This window comes from Octodon degus, unplaced genomic scaffold, assembly GCF_000260255.1.
Source record: "Octodon degus isolate 3935 unplaced genomic scaffold, OctDeg1.0 scaffold00117, whole genome shotgun sequence".
NCBI lineage: Eukaryota > Metazoa > Chordata > Mammalia > Rodentia > Octodontidae > Octodon > Octodon degus.
The window spans coordinates 8,107,537-8,115,537 of NW_004524693.1; the positions used below are offsets into that span (position 1 = coordinate 8,107,537).

Sequence of the window (8,001 nt, forward strand, 5' to 3'; positions counted from 1 at the left end):
TCTGTAAATGTAGGAAAAATCCTTTAACAACATTCAACATCCATTTATGACAAAAATAGGTATAAAAGGATCTTACCTCAATCTGATAAAAATTGCTTATGACATATACACTTCCAAAACTACACTAAATGTAGACAACTAAAAGTATTCTCTCTAAAATGTGTAACATAGAAAGAACATTCACTCTTACCACTTCTGTACAATATAGTGTTTGAACCTTTAGCCAAAGAAATCAGCCAAGAGAAAGAAATAAAAGGGTATAATTAGGAACAGGCAAAGTTAAACTATCTTTATTTGTGATGACATGATCCTTTAGAGAGAAAACTTAAAAAGGTCCTTCAGAAGACTCTTAGAAGTAATAAATTTATGAACATATGTCATACAAAATAAAAACAGAGCTGGACCCCCACCTACTGACCAACCCCAGCCAGCCGCCAGGCCCTGCGACCAGCCAGAACTTCCCTCCTCCAGCCAGCAGTCAGGCCTGGTGTGGAACCCAGCAGATGAACTCCTGGCATAGCAATTAGTAGTGAAAACCAGCCAGCTAATCCAGGAGCAGAACAGCTCACCAGTGGGGCACAGCAGGGTCACTTCCCCAGGCTGCAAAAGGAAGAAGCCAAGCTCAACAGCCAGATCCAAGACAGGCCCATCTGAATGAGATCAAACTTGGTAGATTCAGATTTGGCAAGCTGAAACACACTACTAGACCTGAATCTATGAGAGCAACAGGTAACCAAGGTGAAAGTTTTCCTGGAATTCTCCAGGTACATCAACGTGAGGTGATCAGACAGATCTCAAGGGAACTAATTTAAATAGAAATTCCAATTTTTTTTTGCCTGCTTAACTATACAGTCACGATGCTGGCCCTTATGATGTAAAATACACATCCATCAATTACAAAAGTTTGTCAAGTGCTAAATCTCACTATGCATTATTAGTGATATTAATTGTAGTACTGTAAATACAAAACTACAACAGCCTTAACAAAAAAATCTGCGTTGGGTGATAATATCTGTAGGAACTAAGGTAACTAGCACACCATGGGTCTACACCAAAGGTCAGAGGACAGTGCTAAACAAAATAACAAAGAGAAGGAGCAAAATGCAGTCTCAGGACCTGAGACGACTCAGAACAAATGCAGGAGAAACCAGCACTGAAGAAATTGGAAGTCACACACCAGAAATTGCTGAAATAATAGCATCGGAAGTAAAGTAACAATTACAGAAAGCTATAGAGCATATCAGATCAGAAATAATCACCAAATTAAAAAAAGAAATGATAAATATAATGAAAGGACTATTAAGTGCTTTTCTGATTTTCCAAACGATTTTATTGAAATGTGTCAAGAATACATGGACAGCACAAATGTATGAACAGGAAAAAAAAATCACATGTGCAATAATTTTTAAAACGTGAAAGTTAATCTTGGGAGCTATCAGTTCCCCTCTCCCATCCCCTCCAGACTTCCAGCATTTCCAATATGGTTAAGCCTCTACTAACTAGCATTAAAAAAAAGGAAAACAAAAACTTTTTTTTGCAAAAAGAAAAAAAACAACAAAAAACCCCAATGGCAAAAATGAAAGAACTGTTTTCCTGCTAAGGTGGCTCTTCCTGGACTCCTGATTAGGAGGCATGCTGAGCAGAGAAGCGCAGCTTCAGACTGTAAGGGTAGGGGTCATTTGGGTTTTTCACCTGGTAACAGCTCAGGAAGCCCAAGGTCTCCAGGGCATCACTCTTGGATTCCCACTCCAGCAGCCCAGAGGAGCTGCGCTCACTTTTGCCTGAGAATACTTTCACAGAAGTTGGTCGCTTCATTCTCAGCTCATTGCAGATCTCAAAGTTCTCCTTGGTCACCACCAGGGGGCACTGAAGAAGTGCAGCGGGTTGCTGGGGTGCTGGATGTGGTTGTTGGCTGCCTGCTCTGGGGTGGAGAACCAATTGTTCCTTGATTCACTGAAGTCTTTGTAACTGCAAAACCCGTCGTCTAGCCCGTATGACTGACCAGGCATGATGGCTGGCTGCTTGGAGAGGCAGACATTCATCTTCTGCCCAAACATGAAGTTGTTGTTCAGGTGACTTATATCCCAGTCCACAGCATAGCCATCAGACCTGAGGATCACTGTAATAGATTAGAAGATGCAGATGCAACTACAAACACACTCAGCCACTTCATCTTTGACAAAGGAGCCAAACATACTTACTGGAAGAAAGATAGCCTCTTTAACAAATGGTTCTGGAAAATCTGGCTCTCTACCTGCCAAAAACTAAAATCTGTCCCATGTTTATCACCATCTGCTAAAGTCAAAATGGATTAAAGATCTACACATTAAAACAGAAACACTTGGGGGCTGGAGAGATGGCTCAGTGGTCTAAAGCACCTACTTAGAACAAGCTTGGCAAAGCACAGGGACCGCGGTTCAATCCCCCAGCACCACATGCCAGCCAGCCCCGCCCCCTGGTGGGCTGAGCTGGCCACGCACACACACACACGCACACACACACACACACGCACACACATAAATAAATAAATAATTAAAAAAATTTAAAAAAATAAAACAGAAACACTAAGTCTCCTGGAAGACATGGTTGGTGGAAATCTTGAAGATATATGGGTAGGCAAACAGGTCACGAAGAAAACTCAAACTGCAAGGGAAATATTTCAAAGATTAACAACTGGGAATTCCTCTTATTGAAAAGGTTTTCCACTTCAAAATAAATTAGCAGGAAAGATAAGAGACAGGGGCTGGGGAGATAGCCCAGTAGAGTATCTGCCTGCCTAGCAAGTGAAGGGTCCTGAGTTCAGTCCCCAGTGCCACAAAAAAAAAATAGAGAGATAAAAGACAACTCACATTTGAAAAAAACTCTTAACTAACAAGCACTTAGACATAGTCTACAGTCTAGAATTTACAAAGAGGGCATCTGAGAGGAACACACACTTCTCAGAGGACAGAATACAAGACACAAATAAATACATGAAAAAATGCTCCATATCACTAGCTATTCATGAAACACAAATTAAAACAATTCTGAGATACCATCTCACCCCAGAAAGAATGGTTACCATGCAGAAATCAATCAAGAACAAATTTTGGAGCAGCTGTGGGGGAAAAGGACCCCTTGTCCACTTCTGGTTAAACTGTAGTCTCATTCAACCATTATAAGATCAGTGTGGAAACTTCAAAAAATTCATACTGGAAATCCCATTTAATCCAGCTTTCCCCCTTATGGGAATTTTCTCAAAAGAACTGAAAACATCATATCATAATGATATATGTGCACCTATGTTTATATCAATAGAATTTGTGATAGCCAAATCTTGGAAACAACCAAAATGCTCATCATCTGAGGAATAGATGAAAAAGATGTGGTGTTTCTATACAATGGAGCATTACTCAGTTATAAAGAAAAATAAACTTGAAGTCTTCATACATAAGTGGATGCAACTTGAAGATACATTTGTAAGTGAAAAAACCAGATCCATATGTTTAAATATTGTATTTTATCCCTAGTGTAAGAACTCAAAAGAAGAAATAAAAATTGAAAGGTATAACACAGTTAAATGGAAAGGGAGAGCTTAAGGATTAAACACCAAAGAGAGGGTAAGAAGAAAAGCCAGGAAACATGGCAGGGTAAAACCATACATTTATATAAATAAGATGGTTAAGGCCATGGTCCTAAGAATCTCCATTAGGTTTTTGAAAATAGCAGTTGGTGCGTAGAATTCTCACCCTGACCAACTCTATATGATTTTATCTGTGAACTAGGCAACTACACTGAGGATAGTATTGTGTAATGCTAAAACAATGCTTGAAATATCCATCATTTTGTAATTCTAAATGCTTACTGCTCCTAATATCATATCAATTATTGCTATACTCTCTATAAAGTAACTCTTTGTAAAAAATAGTGTAATAAATGAAAACAAAAGACAAGAAAAAAATGTCATAGGACTCTCCTGCTACAATGGTATATGTGGTTTAATTTCTAAATTTCTGAGTAAACAGGTGAAACCATTTTTGTCATATTCGGTAGGGATATAAAGTTTAGAATATCTATGCTTATTGGAAAATAACAATTCTATTTTACGTATAAGGTGTTTCATATTCAGACAGACAGTGATGTTAAGCCCAACTGCCTCTGTTACAGGACAGTAATATAATTAAGCTTCTCTTCTGGATATTTAATATCTAAGGTTTACAAACCAAAAATTAGAAAAAGAGAGGGGCTGCAAGAATAGCCAATATTTTGGCCCTAGCCCTCCAAGGTCATTGAAGATTCAGGAAATAGGTGAACCTGTGCTGTGACATTCTGCAACTCAGTGGTGTCCCAAATTTTCTGATCAAGAAGATTATGGGGCCACAGAGGAAAGTGATCAACAATTTATAGTGGGCCTAAGGAGAGTCAGCTAGAGAGAAAAATTCTCTCAGGCTTTCACCCAGAGCAAATTGGTCAAACAATTGCTGTGTCTCATCCAGATGGCAGACACTGACAAAAGACCCACAAGGTGCTGTATGTGGTTCCATGGTAAATACTGAGGGGATTTGACTGACCTTGTTAGGTAGAAAAAGTTTCATTTTGAGTTATATTTGTCTTGCTTTAACTTGGTGTTAACCATCCAGCACAAAATTACAACCATGAGGTATAAAAGTAAATCTATATTACTATGGTGATCTGTATAATGCTCATCTCTACAACTTTGGACATTTACCAGTTGTGCTGATAACCCACTGCTAATATAGACTATTGGACTATATTTGGTTATTTTGCTGAATTTAGGTACCTACAATCACTGGTCAGGCATCAAGTATGAAAAGGTCCTTTAAAGACTTACAGCACTGGAACACCCATCTCAGACAAAACAAAACAAAACAAAAAAGGCAGATATAAATAAAGGACCATTTTCTTTCATTTTTAATCTGTGTGTGTTTGTGTGTGTGTGTGTGAAGTAAAATATATGTATATACAAGATAGGATATATACAGCTACTGTCTCTTAGTTCATTGACAAGAAATATTTGTACTAATATTGTTTAGACAAGATATTATGTCTGCATCTTGTCCTCTGAATAACTACTAGGAAGACAACAATATGCAATGTAGTAATTATTGTAACTGTCATACTAACCTGTTTTGAAACTGTCTCATTGCTATTTTATCTTTTTTCTCATTAAAATGAAAAAAAAAACTAATAATAACATCATGGAACAGAGCAATCATTGTTGAATTCCAAAAAAAAGAAATGAAAAAAATAGAAACAAAAAAATTAATAACATACCAATAGAACATTGAGTCCACTGATCAAGAAATGCAGAAATCAATTCCATTCATGGTATCTTCAAACATGATAAATACCTGGAAGTTAGCTGAATCAAAGAAAGGAAAGTCTAGGTGCTGGGCAGATAGCTCTGTATTATAAGTGCTTGCCTGGCAAGCACAAGGACCTGAGTTTAATCCATGCTTCTGAAAAAGAAAGAAAGAAAGAAAGACAGACACACAGACACACAGAAAGACAGACACACAGAAAGAAAGGAAGGAAGGAAGGAAGGAAGGAAGGAAGGAAGGAAGGAAGGAAGGAAAGTTCTCTAAATTTACAATAGGATACAGTGAGAAAAAAGATTGAACTGGATATTAGGAAATGGAAAGACCTCTCCTGTTCCTGGACTGGCATAATTAATGTGCAAATTTTCATTTTGCAAAATTAAAAAGCTGGAAAAAAAAGTCAATAGAAATTAGTACAATCAGTTTAACTATCCTTTTTTTTTCTTTGTTTTTTCCTTTTTCTCATCCCAATTGTTCATTCCTTTCGCTTAGTTCATTTCCCTTTTACTGTATCTATTTACCTCTCAGGTTTTATATCTTTTTTTCTTATTTTAGTGAAAGGTCTACAGGGTGTTCAGGGTCTCACTACTAGATTTGACTGGTAGTGATCCACCTGTTTACAGCCTCACAAGAGCTGGGATTACAGGCATGTGCAACCACATCCAGTTTCAATCAGCATCTCAGCACGTCTTGGTGGCGGGGCCAGCATGGCAGGCTCGGGAATCGAACGGCTAGCACAGCAGGACTGGGGATCGAGCCTCCAGCCCCTGCGCCTGCTTGCAGGCTCTTTAATCTGCTCAGCTATTTGGCCGGCCTTCAAGCTTTGTATGTTATTTCAGGTTCTTACTCTTGGGAGACAATAGGATGTTTACACATGAGGGGCTGATTTATTTCACTTATGATTGTGTTCTGTAGTTGAATCTGTTTACCTGTAAAAGTCTCAAGTTTATCTTTATAACTGAGCAATATTCTATTATATAAAAATATCTCATCTTTTTTATCCATTCCTCAGTTAATGGGCATTTGGGTTTTTCCAAGGTTTAGCTATGACAAATTGCATTGCTGTAAACTTGGAGGCATATATATCACTGTGGTATAATGTTTTCATTTCTTCTGGGAATATATCCATAAGGGGAATACTGGGTTGAATGAGACTTCAAATCCTAGTTTTTAGAGGAGTCTCCACACTGACTTCCAAAGATGTTATGTCAGTTTGCACTCCCAATAACAGTTTTATTTTTCCTCACAGCGTCTCCAACATTTGTTGTTAGTTGATTTATTTCTTTTTTTTTAAAGTAACTTCTTTTTTATTTATTTATTTGAGAGAGAGAGAGAGAGAGAGAGAGAGAGAGAGAGAGAGAGAGAGAGAGAGAGAGAGAGAGAGAGAGAGAGAGAGTGTGGCCAGCTCAGCCCACCAGGGGGCAGGGCTGGCTGGCATGTGGTGTTGGGGGATTGAACCGCGGTCCCTGATGCTTTTGCTAAGCTTGTTCTAAGTAGGTGCTTTAGACCACTGAGCCATCTCTCCAGCCCAGTTGATTTATTTCTGATAGCCATTCTTTCTAGGGTGAGATGTTATCTCAATGTTGTTTTAATTTGCATTTTTATAATGATTTCTGCTATTGAACATTTTTCATATTTTTATTTGCCAATTGTATTTCTTCCTCTGAAAAGTCTATATCCACCTCAGAAACTCATTTTGCGATTGGGTTTTTTTAAATTTTGAGGCCCTGATTTTTTTTAGTTCTTTTATATATTCTACATAGAAATCCTTTGTCTGAGTGACTGTTAGTTGTTTTTCTCAATTTGTGAGTTTCCTCTTCACTTTTTTTGTATTTATTACTGCAGGGTCTCACTACACAGATCAAACTCATAGTGATCCTCCTGTTTTCAGCCTACTAAGAGCTGAGATTACAGGCATGCACCACCACGCCAGTCTCAAACACTGTCTCAGTTTGCCCCAGGGGTGAGGCCAGCACAGCATGCCAGGATCAAACCCTGGTCCCTGTGTCTGCCTAAACAGGTGCTTTGTTCTGCTGAGCTATCTGGTCAGCCCTGTTGGTGATTTCTTTCCATGTGCAAGAACTTTTCAATAAAGTTGAGATCCCAATTTCTGATTCCTTGAAGTTTTTCCCATGTAGTTTATTTTTAATGAACTCTGTAAGTACACCTGTGGTTTCAAGAAATGTATCTAGTCTCTCTCCCAGTACATTTAGTGTCTGTGTTTTAATATTTAGATCTTTGCACAGGGACCATGCTAATCTTCTCTATATCATTCCAAGATCTTTAATGCATTTTCATTTTAGTTTAGTGCATATTTATAGACGTGGTTATAATTTAATTTTTGGCATGTGGAAAGCCAGTTTTTCCAGCACCATTTCTTAAAGAGGCTATATTTCTTCCTGTGAACATATTTGGCTCCTTGACAAAGACAAGGTGGTTGAGTGTGCCTTCTACAGTTTTGATAGGAATATACACTAGTAAAATCACTGTGGAAATCAGTATGAAGTATCTTAAAAAAATGAAAGGAGTAATTTCATTCAATCCAGCTATTTTCTTTCTAAGTATCTTCTTTAAAGGGTTGAAACACTGTATTACAGTGACACATGTTTATAGCAACACAATCTACAGTAGCTAGATTCTGCAAATGGCCTAGGTACCTTTCAACAGATGAGTTGATTGATAA

The 8,001-nt window shown here is 38.0% G+C and overlaps 1 non-coding gene and 1 pseudogene across 1 annotated transcript; both read right to left on the bottom strand.

Annotated features, from left to right (window-relative positions):
- Positions 1 to 1,623: 1,623 nt before the first annotated feature.
- Positions 1,624 to 8,001, bottom strand: part of LOC101574295 — a 10,906-nt pseudogene continuing 4,528 nt past the window's right edge.
- LOC111812243 lies at positions 7,520 to 7,629 on the bottom strand. The gene has a single exon (XR_002817798.1). It is a non-coding gene; the product is annotated as a U6 spliceosomal RNA (small nuclear RNA).